The sequence below is a fragment of the Struthio camelus genome, chromosome 7 (assembly GCF_040807025.1).
Source record: "Struthio camelus isolate bStrCam1 chromosome 7, bStrCam1.hap1, whole genome shotgun sequence".
In the NCBI taxonomy this organism is placed as follows: domain Eukaryota; kingdom Metazoa; phylum Chordata; class Aves; order Struthioniformes; family Struthionidae; genus Struthio; species Struthio camelus.
This window is the reverse complement of record NC_090948.1, coordinates 14,484,156-14,505,667: the sequence shown is the minus strand read 5'-3', so window position 1 is coordinate 14,505,667 and position 21,512 is coordinate 14,484,156. Positions and strand designations below refer to the sequence as shown.

The 21,512-nt window shown below is 40.9% G+C and overlaps 1 long non-coding RNA gene across 1 annotated transcript; it reads right to left on the bottom strand.

Moving 5' to 3' along the window:
- Positions 1–477: 477 nt before the first annotated feature.
- On the bottom strand, positions 478–21,434 carry LOC138067887 (uncharacterized). Its single transcript, XR_011142323.1, has 4 exons — positions 20,450–21,434; positions 19,489–19,667; positions 4,981–5,059; positions 478–626 (listed from the first exon to the last, which is right to left on the bottom strand). It is a non-coding gene; the product is annotated as an uncharacterized lncRNA (long non-coding RNA).
- Positions 21,435–21,512: the final 78 nt, after the last annotated feature.

Below are 21,512 nucleotides of genomic sequence, written 5' to 3'. Positions count from 1 at the left end.
TTGCAAACCCACCTGTGAATCCTTAAAACAGAGTCAGTTTTAGCACTGGCCCTTTTTACTCCAAAACTATGCGCCAGAAAATGCATGATTTGCTAACATCCCATGTCAAATGTTTCAGTTAGCCAGAGAGCAAAGGGACAGAACCAATGCCAGATGACCTGGCTGTGGTGCTGCCAATAAAAATAACGGAGAAAAGTCAAAGCAAACTGTTTACAAAGAACTGGCAGCCTGAAAAAAACCTTTCTGGGAGAAAGAAAACAAGAAAACAAGATTTCATTTGTAAATTGCTCACCAGCCATACCCATGGTCGAAGTTCCAAGCAATTAGTATTTCAAACAAACAATTCAACCAGTTCTACCAGCTGTCAGTCGAAAGCCTGCAAGTCTAAGTGCCATTAAAGAAAAACAACAGCACAGGGAGAATATGCAGGGGAACAGTGCACACAGGACAAAAGCTGAAGACAACACTTATCTTAGAGGTCTGCCCCAGCAAATGTTGAGTGCTGATGAATACAGATGACTTCTGGCTGCCATCCCAGGAGAAGATTCAAATCCCACATTGACAAAAAGGTCCTGATGGAAAATCTCTGCCAGGCTCAACTGCAGCTTGCAGCAACTCACCTCCTCCTACATGGGGAGAGGGATTCTCATTAGCTGGATGGGAAATGCAGGGGAGAGTAAGACTGAGCTTTATTCCACAGAACCTAGAAATCAACTGAAGAGCATCATCCAGTAGCAGTTTTCTTTTTCCCTCCCCTTCTCCAGCTCTATAGCATTCCTGCCCTCCATGTCCTTTTCCCTTCTAAGTTTCAAACGGCCATTTTTTTGGAGCACAGGTTATTTCACAGCCCAGATAGGATTTTCAGGAATAAAAGTCCCATTGATCATTTGTCACTCAAGTGAGTTTGCATATTCTTTAGTCCAGCAACACCTCTTGAAACCATGTGGGTACAGAGAATGAAATTAAACTCTGAACAAAGGAAGTACACAAGGCTGTACATAAAGCCCAGAGCTCAACCCAAGGAAACCGGTCATGCACTGGGGATGTCTGCAGGGGTAGTAAGTGAAGAAAGCACCACAAGTGCTACCACTGCTGCAGGGACATATGAATAGCGACTGACTCTATACTACTGACTCTATACTGTTTTGGGTATATCTTCTGTACCCCATTCCCAAGCTCTCTAGCCATATCTACATTGTCACGACCTAACACTGCTTTCAAGAATAGATTTTCTCATCGTCCACACTGTTGACAGACAAACTTGTGCTAAGAGAGAGTATTAGCTGAGCTCCAGAGCAACCTGGGGTAGGCTCAGAGCATCAGCAGTGGCCATCACTCCTTTGCTCATGCAGCCCAGATGGATCTAGCATGTATAGCTAAATATAAGCACGTACCACAAACTGCCAAACACCCCAAAAGGCCCAGCAGCCATTCCTAGGCTTTCCAACCAATATACAAGGGGTTTCGCAAAGTATCTTCTCCAGACCTTGGCTTGTTCTGAGTGCAGTGTGGACATGATGAGCCCAAACTACGAGTTTCCTAGGCCAAGGCAAAACCAAATATGTGGAGCAAAAGTGTGCAAATTAATGGATTTGGCAAGCTTAAGCTCAGTCTTGAGGTAGTGCCTGCAGTATACTTGGACCCTCTATGTCCCTGCCAGATGCAACAGAAAAAGTGAGCTACTTCAGAGACTCAGTCGAAACAGTGCCACACACAGCCTCTCTCATCACATTCCCAGACAGCAGAGGTCTTGATCTGGGGCAGTGGATCCCCAGCACCAGGAGCAGGCAGAACAGACAAGTTTCCTAACATGTTTATGAATTATATAACTTTACAGGTTGCTAAGAAAACATGATTGAATTATCAGAGATTTGGTTTAGCATAGAAGCAAATGATCATCCGGGAAAATAACAGAACTGAGATCTAAGGGGATTTTTAATGTGTTTTCAATGTATTTTTTTTTTCCTATTTTGTAACCTTGACAATTATGGGCCCATTCTGGATGAAATATATTTTATTGAACACAGATCTTCTGAGGAATCTTTGAATGGCTAGTAAAAGTAGCCTATTGTCAATTGATTTAAGTTTACAATACAGAGATTTCCACCTTGGAAAATTTTTAGTTTTAAAAACTTTAGTTTCTAAATTTTTAGAAAACTCTTAGCAAGTCTGCAAGTTGAAAAGGGTTGAAAACTGTTGTATCAGATCAGAGAAAACATGTCAAGTATATTAGATTCAATCCCTTCTGCAGGGATCTTTCCTAACACATGAAAGGTACCTAGTGATTTTGGATTCAGGGTACATCAGTGAATGATGATTCAGACTCAGCCTATTTTATTAACACAGAACTTTACCCTGCCACATTTAGGTGGCATGCACGCCTGTCATTTTAGGAAAAACAAAGACATTGCGCATGTTGATCATAAAACTGGGTTTTCTGTAAGTTTCTATTAGGAAATAAGAAGACATTGAATACAATGGGCCAAACTGTTTTGTGCTTCAGTGAAGTTATTCCAGATTTTGTGGGGTTCACAGAAAGGTGGGTTTTTCCTCAAGGGTATACGGCAGCTAGGAGAAGGGAAGAAGACAGATCTAGAACCAAGAAATTCTCTGAATTCTTTACAATACAGGAAATAGATGATGGAACAAAATCACTAGCTGGTTGAAAATTCTCCATCAATGTCATTCTCCCCACCAGCATAAATGAAACAAAAATTTTTAGTCTACAAGAAAAAGTATTTTTGTTTGCAATAGAATTTTAAAATTACAAAAAGTGGGAATTTTTCTTTTTACTCGTTCCTCTTTTTTCCATTTAATTAAGGGGACATTTTCAGAATATGTGTTTTCTCAATATGTATGTCTTCTAAATAAGAAAATTTCAAAACTCTTTAGAACATTTTCCAACATTTAATTCTGATTTTTATCACTTAAAATGAACTTGATACTCCCAATGAGTATCATCGAGTTAAAAAATACATTAATTTCTTCCATAAACGTTTGTTTAAATACATTCCATTTCTGAATCACCTTTACTAACTTCTTCAGGCCATAGTCTGGTTCTACGCAGATAATCACCCCTACAAGAGGTAGGTACAGCCTAAAATGAAATGATGAGTGCAACTAAATTGATTTTCCAGACCTGAATCGTGGTCACACTTGGGCATTATTCACATGGGACATTTTTCAAGCATCACTCTTTATAGTAAAGGGAAGATGAAAGCACAAAACTGTTATATCGGTATTTCCACTTATTTAAAAGTCAAATAGAAGCATTTTAAAAACATACATGTCATGTACAATCATGAGGCTTGATTCTTTACTCAGTTCTGCCAGGCCTACATAGCTGAGATTTAAGTGTAGGAACACAGCTGTCTTGAGTTTCTGTCCTCAGATTCGAACTCTGGAGAACTTGCACTGAGATCAAGTGATGTGTAGCAGATATTGTCTAGCACTATCTATGCTTTATAAGGGGCCTGTACTGGGCACTATTATGCTGTTATTTCCTAAACGCTTTTTCCCTAGTATCAAAAATGAGGTTAGCTACGTGTTAGCCTAAACACAAGGTTGGAGAAGTCTAGGGAGGATGATGAAAAATCGAGAAGAACCCCCAAAACCACCTGAATTAGAGTTCTGCTGCAATATGAACTTGTGGATGTGCTCCTCTCTGGTCATCACAGAAGATTTGCTGGTTAATATAATGGCTAATATTAAAAGGGTAAAAGCCTCCCAATAGTCTGAAATATATCAGATTGAAATCAAGATATCACAATTTTTTGTGCAAGCAAGAGTGGGCCAGCCCAGAGCTGAATACATTCACTTGGAATGTGCAAGATCTGGCTGAAGTCCTTTCTCTGAAACACCTGTATAGTGATTTAAACTTGGGATTTTCACAGTTCTCTCTAACCCTATGATCAGACAGTCTATCCCGAGCTGACAATGCTTTGAGAAAATGTTTCATTGAAAGTAATTCCTTTCTGGGGAAAATGTCAAGTTTAGCAAGCAATGTTTCTGGGGAAAAAAAAGTAGAGAAACATTTTAGAATAGCTGTGCTCTGCCTATCTTGGAAAGTTTTGACTAACCCAATGGTACACAGATGATGAAGATCAAGGCCATTCAGCATATTTTCTGGCTCTGAAAATGAACATGGACAACTGAAAATTCATGGACAACTGAAAATTCAGCAAAATTTCTGTTCCAGAGATGGTCCTTGTTAATTTATACAGCAACAACACCTTCTCCTCTAGAAGGGTATTTCCTGTGATTAGGCTGTCAAGCACTCATATTTCAGGGTGGTGCTCATTTTTTACTGCCAAAGTAAATAATAGAATGAAAAGTCCCGGCTGGGCCATTAATGCATTCCCTCTAAGGGAACACGCTCTGTTGTGAGCCCAGTATTTACTGCTATTATCAGGGAAATCCACATTTCAGCCTATGTCAGCTTCTTGTTCTCTTGGGTGCTTCACAAACATAAATCAATAACTGGCAAACTCACGCTTACATGAACATTGAAAAAGAGTTTTAAAGCAAGAGGAGCTTGGCGTCCACTAGTGTAAGGCTGGATTGTGCACTTGTTTCTGTTGATGACACCACTGACTATAATGGAGCAAGTCCGGATCTTACTTTGGCTCCGAATGTGAGACTGTACCACTTGCTTTAACTGCTTGCAGACTAGGGGGCACGTGAAACAGATTTTCTTCCTAGTTCTATTTATTTGTTGAACTGCTTCTCAGAAAGGCTTGAATCTCTCTTCCTGGCCTCTGCCTTGCTGCACCTGCTTTTCCTGGGGCACAGAGCCTCACCTGCCATGTACAGGCTTGCAAAGCCCTAATTTAAATGGCATTCCTTTATTAAAAGATACATTCCAGAGGCATAAAATATTATTACCCAATATACATGGGTAGAAGACTGCTGATCTCCTGCAGCACTGGGAGCACAAGATTGGACATGAGACTCTTGGTAGAGTCATTCTCCAGAACGTACCTCATGTGGCAGCTGGAAACTTCATACATGATCTCAGTATTGAGACTGGAGACTGCCTTGGAGACCCTTCTGTCTCACACTGTAGAAACAACCGACATAAAGAATGAGTTACTCTCATGAAGAGCTAAGAACGCTTCTTTACATTTGCATCCTCTTCAGGAACATTCCCCTGTGTTACATAATTATGGCTCTATCACTTTTTTCTCTCTTCCTTCTTCAAGAACTGCTGAGTATCCTCTTCAACACATAGATGTACACTGTCCTCTTCCCACTTCTTTCATAAATCTTAATTTCATCTTCTCTTCCTAACAGGGTGTTACAGAAGTTACTTAATTAATTCCTGATTTTGAGGTCACAGGAGAGGTGTTATTTCAATTCACATGATTGTTAGCAGAGTTAACTACTGTACTGAAGAGAAATTTAGCACCTTTCTCTGTTCTGTTCACTTCAGCTGTGTCTTAAGCTACTCTTTATTTGTAAAATGTGACTGCTCATTTGACTGATGAGTCAAACTGATGAGTTTCTATTCCTTGATTTCATAGACGAAGCTTTAATTTGCACGGGTTGAGATTTTTACATTTCTTGACTATTTTTTCAAACAAAAGATCACTATCCTTATTTATCTCTGTTGGAAAGACATTTACTCCCATGAGGAAAGCAAATACAACATCAGATCCACACTGAGGGGGTAAGCGTGCATAACGCTGGTTTTGACACTCTTCCATGGAAGTGAATTTTATCGCTTATGATAAGCATTTATTCCTGATAGAAGTAAAATTCTTTTACCTAAAACTGTCAGGTATTCCACAGACAAGACTCTGGATACAATTCTAGTTTGAAAATGTGTTTCTTTAGAATACGATTGACACTTTTTTTTAAACTCAAACAAACAGAAATCTCAGCAATACATAAAAGAATTACAAAACCACCTATAGCATTTAAAGATGGCTTTGGACTTTCCTGGACATGAATTGAGGGAAGAGATCACACACTCACAAGTCCTTCTAGAAGAAAATCATAATCCCTTCAGCTTGGTAACTACTGATAAAATGAAGAACTGAAAAATTACAGATAACAGGCATGCAGTTTATAGCACCAACAAAAAGCTGGATCCAGAATAAAACACTGATAAAACAGTCTTAAAGTACTTTTCTGAAACGCTGTTTAAGTGGGCACAGAGGCTATGCAGGCCTAAGAAACCTCCGAAGTTGCTATATTCTATACTTCACACAGGGCTAACGGCAAGGTTGCTGGGAGAGTATGTGAAACGGTAAGAAAAATACTTTATTTTTACTGCACCTGGAATAACAAGGAAACTTAGATTGTAGGTTTTTAAAGCAATACGATCCAAAAGTTCATGCCCCAAGTTCAACAGTGCATCCACAGAAGCTTTGATCTATAGATCTGAAAGCAGGATAAATGTTTTTGTCCTTAATAGAGGGAAGAAAGGTTCTTGATGGAAGACATCAAATCAGACAGTGACGGATTTGGTCACAGGACCCAAAGCATTTGTGTACTGGAACAGTACTTCCTCTTCCTACTTGTGTAAAATCTTTAAGTCGTATGATGACAACCTCCAATCTTAGGCCATTTCAAATCCATCAGCTAACTTCTTAGGAAATGCAACTATGTGGATGAACTGAATGAATGCATGTCAGACTTCAAATACAGATGACAGAAGCACTGTATAGAATACCCAAAGTCAGTTATTTTTAAGCAATCCGTAGTCAGTATTAAGAGCTCCAAATGTTATGGCAGTAGCGTGCTAAACAATCCTTTACTCTACAACTACACATCAGGAACAGGTAATAAAAGAGTTATACCAATCAGCAGATTTGAAGGTGAGTCAGGGTCTGCTAAGATCTATTTCAATAGAGGATGTTATAGGCATCTTTGTCTAGAATATATTTTTCTCCTGACCTTTAAAATGAATTCATTGCTTGCAAAAAGACACCTTACTATCAGCTTTGCAGAAAGTACAGTAGTCTTTATTTTTTCCGGCTTGGTCATCGCAAGTGTTTGGAGAGCGGGAAGTATCTACAACGTGCTGCCCACTCTGTGGCAGTTATCCATGTGGTAATGTATATGCTTCGTTCATGAGAAAATTGACACAGACTGAAACTGTGATCCAACTTCCTGCCACACTGGGAAGCTTCTTACAGATCTTGGCCAAAAGCAAACCACCTCAGTTCTGCTCGACTTATGTACCCTAGGTAAGATGGTACAGCTGCAAGTTTTACATGCTGCCGGAGCCAAGGCCCAGGCAAGTGTTTCACCTGGCAACGTGTTAAGTAGTACTATTTTCCCTAGAACTACATCAGGTCATCCGCAGGTTTATTTTTAAGTGTGGGGTGTTTTGGGATATTTCAGGTAACTGTTTACAATAATTTTAAAAAGTCTTCAAAATACACACCAGAAATATACCAGTTGTAGGGAAGCTCTTCTGACTAGTAAGAAGAGCCTCTAACAAAAAATTAAAGACTGAATCATAGCTCTATAGTGAGCTGTGCCAAAACCTCTGATCAAAAACTTTTGGAAACTTTCATCTGGGAAGAATATGATCGTTACGGCTTGAACTCACCTCAAGTTTAAAGCCAAAGAGCTTACCTTAAGTTCTAAAAATTAAGTCGGACTTACAATAAATGTTAAATTCTGGCTGAAGAGCTCTTGATAAGCTTGTAAAATACTTTTCCCAGGGAAAGATACTTTGCACCACCACGGTATAGAAAATGCGCTAACGTTTCCCTTTCTCCTTTGTACAAGGTCCATCCTTCTCAATTTTTGTTATCGTGTAATAATTTTTATAAATAATAATTATTTATCTTTTTTACAGTGCCTTTCATCTGTATCTTGTTCTGCTGAAATTAATTATAACATTTGTGGATTTCTTTCTATTTTGACATGTCATTACTTCAGCAACCCTAACCAAATTTCACACCTGCCACCCTAGCGCAGAGTTCCTGACCATACAAGCATTCCCATGGAAGCAGACTTTCTGCATAAGAACTACAGACTGGGCCCACAGTGCTGAACAGTCCCAGCAAACATAAGACTCCATGCTTTTTCTCAGAAACCACTTTGAAAAAATAGATGTGAGGGTTAAAATGGGCCAGTCCCTATACATTCTTTTTTTGCCATGCCTCTAAGTTAATTATCAGCAGAACTAGAAGCTGAAAACTGTGGCTGCAGTTACAGAGTAGTCAGAATTGCACCATTTATCAACAGAGTAAGAGTAAATACTTGAACAATACTATAGCAGCTGAAATTCAAAGCTGGCAGCTCATCAACAAGTGTTTTTTAGTCTGTTTTATGCTGTTCTTTAACCTTGAACCTATTTTAGTTTTTAGCTTTCTTGTTATGTGGCTTAATAGTAGTATTCAGCACAGTTTGTGGTTATTTTCTTTATGCTTCCATTCTCCCACACCCCTCCAAGCCTCTCACCTTTCATTAGAGATAATGCTTCTGCAAGCAAATCTCTAGCCAGACACACCTTCGCCTTACAAAACCACAAATGATACGGTGATTCCAACTAAAATCTGTCTGTTGAAGGGTAAACAAAGAGAAGATTTGTGACCCAGAAGAAAACAGAACAGACCAGTGCTGGTCTATGGTCCTTCAATATTATTTGTTTCTTCTTAAAAAGAACATTGCAGTTTGTGGAACATCTACCCATGTGTATTAGTGTAATGATAATGATGTCTGCAGTAATCACACAGCTCTGTCATGTATTATAGCCTTATGGTTAAGGCATAGTTAGGATTCAGGAGCCTAAGTTGCTGCATCTACCACAGCTCATCTAACTGATCTGCAACCCACTGATACAATAGAAATAAAAATGTTAAGGGGACAACTGTGGGGCCAGCTCTCCTATAAGCCAGAGCTGGCTGCAAAGTTGTTTTGTTTTCAGCAGGACTCAATTTGCTCTGAGCTAGGCAGGAATCACAGAATCACAGAATGGTTGAGGCTGGAAGGGACCTCTGGAGATCATCTAGTCCAACCTCCCTGCTCAAGCAATGTTCTCTAGAGTACATTGCCCAGGATCGCGTCCAGGAGGGTTTTGAATACCTCCAGCAAAGAAGACTCCACTCTCTAGGCAACCTGTCACCCAGTCACCTGCTCAGTCACCCTCACAGAAAAGAAGTTTTTCCTCAGGTTCAGATGGAACTTCCTGTGTTTCAGTTTCTGCCCACTGCCTCTTGTCCTGTCACTGGGCACCACGGAGAAGAGTCTGGCCCCAGTATGCCAGGTAACATGAGGCGCCAGTTAGCAGGTGAGGAATGCCTCCTCATATTACCTGCTAACTTCTTTCACATATTTATCTTGATGGTTACAAGGTAAAAATGCTCCTAAGTGGGGATCACACTGCCTTGCACAATGGGATTGCTCCTGGAACAGCTCACCATTTTTATAAACGCTGAATACAAATAGTCGGGGGGAATGAGTAAAACAACAAAGACATAAACAAGGAATATGCAGAAAAGGATCATGAGGATTAGCTGGCGCTACCAGGAAAGCCTCTATATAATCTGGCTCCTTGGCCAAGGGATACTCCTTCACTCCTCGCTCTCTCCAATAATGGCCATGTAGCAGCTCTATTACCTCCTTCGCAAAACGCTGCCTGCAAGAGGATCTCATTTTAAAAACTGGCTGTCTTCCGGTTTGAAATTAGTGCCAAGCAGGTATTTAAAGGCAGAAGTAAAAAGAGAAATGGTGTTACGAAGGCCAGCGTGTACACACCGCGTGCTAGTTGCTCAGCTGATGGAGGGAAACCATGGGGGAAAAAGGGGAGTTTTACTTTCAGTATGTTGCTTGTACAAGGGCTTAAGCACTGACTTCAGACTAGGAGACGGTTTTTAGAAATAGATCTGAATAAGATGTTGGCATGCAAGTTAACACTCAAAACTTGGATCCAAGCCACTTAAGTAGCCTCTGTTCCTAGTCTCTGGGAGTTTTCTGACTTGGGTCTGAACCTGCCCATCTCTATTTGCATGTCTCAGCTTGAAAATCCACTTTCTCACCCAAAGGACAAAAGTATTGCCTTTCCCAAAAGGCAGGCCTCTTGGGCACCACTCCTTCTCAGGAAACTGACTGGCTGGAAACTTAGTTATTATTCAAACTTTTCATTTCAGAGTGATTCAGATTTGCATTAATTTGATACCATCAGAAATTCAGCTTGTAAGACCTGTGATAACACGCAGCTTTCTCTTATCAAAATCAAGGCACCTTATGCTCATCCTCACACCATATGTTATGGATTTCAGATGTTCCTGCTGAGATGGATCTTTCTGGGCATATTTATTGCTATCGCAGGGTCGCCAGATGTGTGTTATGGTGGCTGCATCGCTTACCCAGTGCCTGCAAAGAAACTGCTCTTTGGCTTCTACTTTAATAGCATCCATAATTAAAATTGTCAGCTGAAGGCTCCGTAACCTCAATAACTTAAGATGTTTTTAGTTTCCAGAATAGATTAAAGCGTTCAGAACAAAGTATTTGGCCCCCAAAGTATTAGAAATCTGTACTAGGAAAATACTTCTGTGAGATAACAACTCACAGAACTAACACAGTATAGGTGGTGATCTAAAATAAGTGAAGGACCCTCACTAGCAAGTGCTTGTATAATCGGACTTAGGTACACTCAGTTCACTGAAGCCAGTTTCTCATCTAAACTGAATCCACCGAATCCAGTTTCTCTTCTCAAGATGAGGTACTGAGAGAGAGCACGAGAACTCCGATCCACTGCTCCCCCTTCTGATGGAATAATATTGCCCTAAACCTATATGGATAAACTCTGTGAGAGTCTTTATATATTCATTTTTATGTATATGTGTAATCTGAAGCACACAAAATTATGCAACTGTGGAAAACAAGGCTGAAAACACCTTCAAGTAGTTATCTAGTCCATCTCTCTGCCTAAGACCCAGCTCCACCTTAATCTTAAAAAGGCTTTTAAAAATTACCAGCAACAGAGGTTTCACAGCCTGCCTAGGCAATCTGGTTCAGCCTCTCACTATACTTGCTGTTAAATCTTTTGAACTTCCAAAACAAGTATCTCTTGCTTCAACGGAGGATCACTTCTTCTCTTCCATTCCCACTGTAGAATAATTTATCACATTCCTTTTTGCGGCTGCCTTTTATGCATTTGAATGCTGTTGTCATGCACCCCATTAGTGTTTTCATCAGTTAAGTAGGCTTTCCCTGTTCCTGTTCCTGCAGCTTTTCTCAGACACTGAATTTTCTTGACTTCTGATCACGGAGAACTGCCATTAGCTTTCATGGGGACTACTCACATGCTTAAAGTACACACGTTTAAGTATTGTGCTGAACTGAGAACTTCATTCCCAGCATTGCCTAAGGCTGTCAAACACATGCTGGTCTACTTTAATTGCATGACACTCAGTTAATTACTGGTTTGATAACAATGATTTGACAATTTTGCAAATGTTTTTAAACTCGTAACTGCAGGTAAAAACTACCATATTTTGCTGGTGAAGAATAAGCAGTGTCAAAATGCTCTGAAGCTCACTCGCCTGACCAGCAGGCAGTGTTTTAAGTTTCAGTATCATTAAGTATTTACTTAACAGTGCGGACACAAACAACATGCATTGGAAACTGAACTGGTGTTCTTAATACGTCTAGAAGCAATTCCTTTTGCCAATAAACAGGCATGTCCAAAACCTACTGTTGATTGAGCTGCTGATACGCTCCTATATCCCCATCTCATCAATAAGAGGTACAATCCTCTCCACCTGAGTACTCAAAACGTGAGAGAACAGAACCTGCAGTAGCTAGTGCATGTCAAGAATATGCAATCACAGCAAAACATAAATCAACAAGCTGATACATGCACATAAAATATTATAACAAAACCTTTGGAAGATAGACACCAAGTCAGAAGAGAAGAACGGAAACAGAGACTAAGCAACTGCCAGGAAGAGTCAGGAGCAATCAGCTCACACAAGGGAGAGCAGTGAACTGTGGCTGGGTTGGTGTTAAGGAGGCCATTAGAATGGCATGTTTCTACTTCTGTTCTTTACTGTAGCTATTTGCAGTGTCAGTGGAATCATTCAGCTTTTGCTAAAACAAACATTCAGTGCCTGGGCAACTGCAAAGTAACAAACTAGCAAAAAAAAAGAAGCCAGGACAATAAACGGTTGGGATGTACAGCTCCCATCACATAAAAGACTTGTTAATAAACAAGTACATGTTCAAATACAAGAGATGGTTTGTTGTATATTTGTGTGCATGTGAACTATTCACAGTATATTTCTGTGTCAAGAATTCAAGGGATTGTTATTGATAACTGCAAACTAATTTAAAGAATTAGAGAGACTACTACTCTGGGTGTGCCCTTTCAATGTAATTTTTTTAATGCTTTACCCTGGAACTGCGGTTTAAAAAGGTTGTTTTGATAAATATGCTATGAATTACTCTTTCATATGAAGAAGTCAAAGACAGAAAATGGGTAGGTAGTGGGAAAACACAGTCAACATTCATTTGCGAAATATATTCTATGTGTTCTGACTTGAACACATACCAATCACTTTGTGCAAGAGCTTCCTGAATTGGTGACCACCTCCTAGGATTTTTCTGCCTGAGATGATGAACACTCAGCTGCAGTTTAATCATTTACAGCATCAATTCGACCATGGCTGCATTTGTGGGACACGAATGAAAACATGGAAATGGGACATGAAAATACGCAATGGAAAGGCAATCTTAAGACTGCAGCAACATATAGTCCAGTAATGGCCTTGATAGGATCAAAGCACACTGAAGTAGGTTGGAAATGAGGGGAATTCCAAACCGCATGGGGAGCAAGATACAATGTGACCAGGTAAGTCCTTCCTGAGTAAAAGGAAGGATGCTCAGTACTATTTGAATGGTGGCTTCTGCACGGAGTGAGTTTTAGAGTTAGTTAACTCTAAAAAGAGTCCATTTCAGTAACGAATTAGTGGATCGCTGTGGTTGGATCTTCGAACTCTAAAAAGAGTCCATTTCAGTAGCGAATTAGTGGATCGCTGTGGTTGGATCTTCGTCTCAGAGTACCAAGCTCAAAGGAATAGGTGAGGATATTATTTACCATTTTAGCTATCTGCCTGCAAAACTGATGAGACAGGAACAATGTACCAGATGGAGGATCGCATTAAAAACTGAATATTACACATGGTCAGAAACAGATGAAAAAAGGCAGGAAAAGCATAAGATTGACACAGGAAAATATAATAATAATAACTCTTAATAAATAAACTCTTTGAGGTTATTTGTTTGTTACAGATTTCTGGAAAGAACTGCATCTTCCATTTAGCTTACTCCCATGAAGAAAATACAGCAGCATTTCATCTTATCCGACTTCTCCTCCCTTTCTTTCACCCAAATTATGCAGATTAAAATATGCTTACAAATTAATTAAATTAAATCCATTGCTTACATAAAATCATCAATTCCAATGAAATCAGCCATGCCAAAGATGAAATTGGCCCATGTGTTTTTGCTCTTTCAAAAATAAGTGCAGCAATAATTAATAGCAGTAAAAGAGTGTATTAGAGAGGGACTTTGAGGTGTGGGTTTCCATCCTCAACATTTGGAATATCGGTCACTGCAACTTCTCCCTCATACCTCCGAGGATGATTCCTGCACCTAGGTTTCCTTAGAAAAGGAAGATATTTCTGTGTAAGATACATACACAAGCAACACCCTTATTATGTTGTCCTTCCTCTTCCTTTAGTGCTACTGCTCTTACGCTCCTGGGGACGCACCCAAGTCTATGAATGACTTCACTGTGCAGTCCTCCATCTGAAATTTGGCAAGATGCAGGGCCATGTATCTTTGACGGACTCATATTCACGACAAAAGGAAAATGTGTGAGTTTTTTTAACTTGTTGAAGTCTTCACCTCAACTTCTGCATTCACTGATGGACTTCCCAGACAGCTGTACCTCAGGTTGGTTGTTTGGTGTCATAATTACAGAGCAGCCTCGACCACCGAAAATCCATACTATATCTGGGAAAATCAGGTAGGCAGTACTGAGGAACACTGCCTGCAGCACTATGCCAATAGGGCAGTACTTTCATTTGCAGATTTCCCAGCAGCGCTACAAAGTGAACCCAGAGCTGCAGGCCAGCACCAGCTTTCACTGTCTCACTTCTGTTGGCATTTGAGACACATGTATGCTTCTCACCTGCAAGGTAAGATCAACAGTATAACTGAGAAGGTGGGGACTGGTGGGGACAGTTGTTTGCTCTGAGTGGAACCCGAAGCTCTTGCAGGACAACAACAAAGCACCAAGACCTTCCAGTAACAGGTACTGGCACAGATATACTTTCTGGAGAAGAGATTCCTCTTTATCATTTCCAGTCTCTGCCTGTTTCCCTTACTTTGTTCTTCAAAATATATCTTTAGAAAATCAGCAGTTATGGCTCAGCACACTAACCGGTACTGCAAAGTATCAGTTTCCATACAGGTGGCAATCCTAGTTCCTGCATTATAGTGATGTTGTTGAGAGAGCGTGTTTCCTTAGTTTTGAGAGAAAAGCTTAAGATAAGGAAATGTTAGACCAGAGACAGCTCAACAGCTTCCACGTTTCATTTTGGAAAGTGAGAATCCTTTTTTAAGGCAAAATAAATTCTGACTGAGAATTCCTTGCTGAAATGGAAAATAAAGATACCGTCACCAAAAAAAATAAATTGCATGGAGCAGATTACAATGTTCTTCATCACTATTTGTACGCATCTGTCACACATGATTAAGTAAAGGCTGCACCTGTAAGTGCATGGCTGATCCTAGAAAAAACAAGAATCCCACATAGGACTTTCTATCCAGACATCAGTGTGGACTGTTTTAAAGTTGGTCATGCTTTGTTTCACAGACTCAAGAAGAGGCAGGGCATATGTTATTTAAAACTCCAGGGTTTTAGGGGTAGGTGACCTAACTATCTGTTGACCTAACTCCTGTGGAGTCTCTCAAGAGAAAACTTGTCAATGCACACCCATGCACTGAGTGATCATCAAGTATTTAGCAATGATGAAATAGCTTATTCTGGCATATGCTACCCCATAAAATCCCTGCAATTAACTCAGGGAAAAAATGCACTAAACTTTAAAGGATCAAAAATAGAATAACTCTGCTTTCAGCTGCCAACGTATTGAGAGATTTTGAGTTACAGCGATGTTACTTGAAATATTATGGCCTGGCTGTCATCAGAGAGATTGGCAGAGAGCTTGTTCAGTGACTATTGACATGCGTGATGACGGTCACTGATGCCAGTACACAACCTTAAAGTTATGTGGGCTACTGATGGGAAAATGTCCGCAGTTAAAGTGCATGAGAAACACTTGCTAATCTGGTTAACCAAAGAATTTTCTTTCTTTTTTTTTTGCATCAGTTCAGCGTTCCTGGACTCCGTTTAAGACAAATGTTCTTCATCCAAACTCCAGTTTCCTTAATGTGTCGAGAGGCAGGTTGGACACTAAACACAGTACGAAACACTTATGCTAACATAGTCAGCTGCAATTCCAGTAGCTCAGCACCACACGAAATCATACTATTAGCTCACCCCATATGCTGCACTTCCACTAAACATTCATCAAGATAGCTTAAGGCCTTGCAAAAACTCACTTATTTCACTACATAGCTCACTGAACATGAGGCCAGCTCTGCTCCCCTTCTAGTCAACAGTATCTTTCTCATTGACTTCGTATGTCACATGGACTAAGTCCAAAGGTCAGAAAACACACAGCTGCCCTTCTGCAGTAAGGCAACATAATAGTGAAAAGAATATAAGAATAATCACTTCAATCAACTGATGCTGTAGGAAAATACTACAGTGTCTATCACTCATTAGTAAAACTCTTTCTGTATACCCATCTAAAGAAAGGGGTTCAGCATACAATTATTTCAGACACAAATGTAAACAGAACATTTGCACCAGAATTACTTTGCAAATAACTGTAACAAAAACAACGCAGCTTAAAAACATTGAAATATCCATTCTGAAATAAGACATAACTGGCATAAACAGTATATTTTACTGGAGAAACTATGAGAAGTCAGAAAGTTTCACTGCATGTTTTACTTGCTGAAGCAAACAGGACCGAAGGCACTCTTGTTGCCTTTCTGATGTTTGAGCATTTTTAGAGTTGAGGTTGATTAGTAAGTTGTTATTGAGTTTCTGAGACTCAGCACCTTAGTTTTTGGACTTCTACAGAATTTGCTTCAAATTTTTATATAAAAAATTAGAGCGTGCTTTGTGCCTGTTCACAACTGTTGGCAAATTTTTCAGAGGCAGCCATCACTAAACAAGTGACTTTGTTTGCAAGTTTAATATACAGACATACCCCCCATACCATGACAATAAGCACACTTAAAGTCATATAAGCTATTAAATGTATAACCAGGAAAACAGGACAGAGCTTTGAGCCAGCTCTCACCAAGAGCATTTAGCCCAGCGAGCCTGACTTACAATGTTAGCATTGCTAGTGTCTGACAGCATTGCCACTTGGAAATCTCAGTTCTTCAAATGAGACTTTATTGTCAGCTGTATGCAGAGATGGCAAAAATCACCTGAACACCACATTCGTATTTCATCCTTGGGAAAACACCTCGTAACTTTTTACTTTGTAAGGTTTGTAGCTGGATGGCTTTCTGTAGATGGAGGTAAATGACCTAATTTGTTGTTTTAGAACAGGGAGGAAGTGGATTTTTAAATCCTGCCTGCTGATGCTACAGTACGGTAGGGAAGGAGGTATGCTCTGCAGAATGGCCTGGGTGCTCTAAGACAAACCAAAAACCAGGGATGCTGCTGAAGCGATGACATACAGGTTCACTTGTGTCTACGCTCAGAGCAAGAGTGAGACTCCCAGGAGTCCATGAGGAAGGTGTGGTGCGGATCTCCATCTGTGGCTATCTGCTCACTGGATGACTTGTTTGGTACTCCAGCTTAGCTCACCGGATCCACCCACGGCCTACAGACTACAGGTAGTTGCCCCCATTGCACTTGCAAATAAACTATGTCCATTTCTTCAGCTTCACCAATTTCAGTAGCATAGATAATCGAGAGCAACTTAAGAGTTACGCATACACAGCATGAACTAAGCTTGAATATCAAGGATATGAGAAAAGTAGAAGACTACTGGTTAGTGTAGCTACTCTGATGATGGAGGCTACAGAAAACAGAGGTACAGAGGTTACCAGTTTCTGAAGTTTGGCTTCCCTGTGCCTCAGTTAAGTTCATGATGATCCTGCTTGGCTGAGGGATGTCTCATTGTCCTCTCAGAGAAGATTCTGCTCTGTCATTAACTAAGGAGCCTGCAAGATTTTTCTGCAGTAAAGGCTGAAGAAGCTGCAAGAGCCTCTGTTATTAACCCTGAAGGATCATGGAAGTGAACACACCCAATCTAAGTTAGATTTCACCCATACTTCCTCCAAGAACTACTCCCCTCCAATGCCGTTCTAAAAACTGAGATAAGAGTTTTTAACCAGGACATAAAAGCAAGCCCAATTTAACATTCTCCTTTAGTGAATACTACTGTGCAAAAGGTTGCATGTTCCTCAAGAAGAGCAACATCTACCATGCATCTTTAACACAAAAATACGCTCAGACCATCATAGATGACAAAAGTTGTATCAGAGATTAGTTTGGGCAAGGGGCTGAGATTAAACAGGTTTGAATTTTCTTAAAATAACGATCAATCAGTTCTCCACCAAAAATGAGAACCCTGAAGGTATGTTTATTGTTTCCTTTCGCTGTCTGCTACAGTCTTGTAAAGACTTCAAACACCTCTGTAATTTTTGCATGACTGTATCAGAGAAAACCCCACAACTAGACATAAAAATAAAGACAGTCTTCTGTTGTTCCCTGTTATTAGCACTGCGCCTCACCCACTTCGGTGTTCTCACATGCAGCAGTGAAAACTAGGAAGCCCCTCTTAGCTGGCTCTTACGTTATCCTTTGTAATGGGAAAATGCAGCACCTCTCAGCTGCAATAAATTGTCAGTTTTTCTTTAGAAGACCTGGAAAATCGAAGTAAAAAAATGAGGGAAAGTCTAAGCAAGCTCCAGACGCAAGGCAGGAAAATTAAATTTTACTTTTGTTTTAGTTTTATGCTGATGTAATTCCAGTGACTTCAAAGTATTTATTGGCCATTTACATAATTATGAGAGCAGACTCTGTCTCCTAAGGTCAAGTTCTGATGTAGCCTAAACTGGTTTACTCTATGAATCTGGTCTATAAAGCCCTTCCTTTGATATATTTACATGCTATAAACAAGTCAGAACACTTTCTGAGAAGCAAATATTATTCAGAACTTTGCAGCCAGCAAAAACACAGCCCTAGGCCCAAGCTGAAGTGGGTAGCACTTTGGAAATTTCTGCAGCAGTTAGTGGTTGGGCACATAAAAACACTCCACCCTCCTGCCTCAGGCAAAGGAGATTATGTAGACCGTGCAGAGTGTGCTTCATGCGTCAGGATACATCATTTGGCTCGAAACAAGATCAACAGATTTCAGAAAAATGGGAGAAGTGGGCAATGCATATGTGCCTTAAGATTTAGTATGTTGACTAACATCTCCATTACTCATTGCAAATGTGTAGTGAGAAAAGCCCTAGCCTTTGTGTCTAGCAAGAGGTTAAATGGAAGTTTTATGATGCTTCTGGTGCACTGAAGGAACAGAACACATAAAGGTCAAACTGGAATCTCTAGACCCAGAGTCAGTATCCTTTATTATTACGATCTACTTATGCTGGCTTTGCTACTACAGATGATGCTCACAGTGGACTAGAAAATATTCTTGTCCTGTCAGTGTTGATATCTGAACTCTAGTGCTTTTCTGGTAATGTAAGATTAAAGAGAGAGACCTTATATAAAGAATATTTTTCACTTGTGCAGTCAAGTCCTGGGACAAATTGTCTGCCGTTAAACTGGTGTAAACTGAAAAAAAAATCTAATCATTGAAGTGTAATCATAGAAGCACCAAAGCGTACAGAAAACAAAACTAGGAAGCACATTTTCCTCCTTGTTCTTTAGGGAGACAAGTTTCTCTGCCAGGTTCAAAGGGTATGTTCTGCAAATAGATCTCAGTAATTTTATCACTCAGTGAACAATTTCCTATAAAGACTTTTTTTCTCTTATTTTGCTTAAATAAAACTATTCTGGTCGCAAAAGGAATAAAAAGTAATCAAACAATATGAGAAACGTTACACAGTGTGCCATAAATATGCCAATATTGATAATATATGGAGCGTCTCTTTTTCCTCAGGGGAAACAGATGTACTTTTTGAGAGGATGGGTTTAGTCTAATTCTTGCTTGCAATCATGAAGTGTTGGATAACATAATATCCATCTCTGTTGGGTTTTTGCAATAAAAGGGCTGGACAGGAACTCGTAAAGAGATTACAGTTTAGTTCCCAGCTGTGTCAGGGACCTCCTGCCAGATCTGATCTTGGGCAAGTCGCATGTTTTCACAGGACTACATAGGTAAACTTGGTAAACACAGGTAAATACTGAATACCAACCTGAAACAGGATCTTTTCCAAGAGTGATTATGCATTGGTGAATACAACTGATAATATTTCCTCTTCTCCTCTTTGTGTAGCACATACAGCTTATAAACCCGATGTGTGGAACTGTCTTTCTACATTCACAGTTTCAGACACGCTGGAATCTTCACCTGGGGTGGGGCATGTGGGTGTTACTGCAATAAAATAACAATGATAACACACAGGGTGACTGTTCTGTGTATCTACTTTTTCATGTGTTACGTTCCTGTAAAACCTTCCTGGAGTCTCAGCTGGCAAAAGATCTGAAATCTCAAACTTTCTGTTGCTCTTGTGCAACTCAACCACTAGCATGTCTGTGCAACACAGCATGACTAATTTTTAAAAGGAACCATCACTGAGACAGAAAGAAACATGTTTTGAACTTGGAGACATGCTGTCTCAAAGCTGCTGTGCATCTGAAATCCAGCTCACTTGTAAATGTGGAGTAGGAGTTCTATTAAAACTGTTACTGTTGTATTGAGTAGCGCTGTTCTGACATACCATTTTTTAAAAAAAGATTTACAACATGAAATTAGTTGCAGGTATTAAACAAAAGGGATATGTCACATTGGGATTTAACAAATGCCTCAGAATTCCTTCAAGCAATAGTTATCATCTGAGTTTTTCTGCTAGATAACTAATCACACAGCTTGGTCGTATAACGTAACTTCCCCCATTTGCTACTGAGAACATTATTTCTACATCCATGCCACCCATAGATAGTCAAGTGATACTCAAGGAATAATGCAAAAGCCCAAAGGTTTCCCAAATCGACTCATTATAGATTGTCTGTGAACGCTTGGATGCTTTTTACTGTAGGTGTTAGGCGAGAGAAAGGTTGCTATCATCACAGTGACTGAATCTACGCGTACTTATGGTCAAAAGCATGGCAACTACCACCATATTGTCATGCCTACACTCCACTGTGCTTACTCACCTCTCCAGGCAAAAGTGTATCCTGTCTCAATACAGATGGAAGTTATGCAAGGCAATGGATAAATGCAGCGTCCTCATCTGTGGTTGCGAAGAGGAATCAGGCAGGAAAGTAATGCAGTTCTGCCATGCAAATTAAGGGCATGATCTGATGAGACTCGCAAGTCTGTACACTCCACGCACAGCAATCGGTACGCGCTGGGTGAGGACTCATCATGCAGTCCAGCTGCGGGCAGTGCCGGAGGGACCACGGATACATCATCCATCTGCTGGCGGCAGACTGGGAAATACAGCCCTTACGGCTACTTCAGCTGTTTTTCCTCAGCTCTGAAAGTTATACCGGAAAAGCCTTCTTTAGACAGATCAGTCTTGAGAAATGTAAATCCACACAGGGAGAACTGGCCCGCAGCATGGCAGGGGATTTGGCTGAGAAGGCTGATTTGAGAATTACGCTTGGTCAGCAGCGCCTTTGAGCGCCAGGGGCCTCTGGTCCAGCGCTGCGCCCCATAAGCGCACCCGTGGCTCGGGCTGCTCCCGCACGGGGCCGCTCCCTGCGGCCATCCCGTCTGTTTTTCCAGTCATTTCTTTTTCAGCTCTTTCGCTGTCCCTTACATTTGAAGCCTGGATTTCCGAACCCCCTTGGCTTGCCCTCCTCCCAGTGCCTTCCCCCAGGACAGCTTCCCCCCTTCTGTGAGGAGACGGCAGCTGAGGGGAAGGCGCAGCTCGGGGCAGCGGGTGGCAACCCCTCTTGGCGGCACCGAGTGGACCGGCTGTGCAAGCACGACCTCCACCAAGATGGCGCCAGGCCTTGGGCAAGGTCTGGCCGTAACACCACACAGCCGCAGCAGGCTGGTGCTGCATGCTCCACTGCAATGGAGGAGTGTGGGGGATCCTCAAAGGTGCCCTGAGCCTGGGGCTCCACAAGCTCGGCCCCATCTCGGCAGCGACGGCAACCACGCTTTGTTCTTTCGTTTCCTTCCTTCCTTCCTTCCTTCCTTCCTTTCTGCCCGCCCGCTCGCCCGTCCCACTGCCACCTTCGCGCGCCCGCCCGCGCCGCTTTGCCCGGC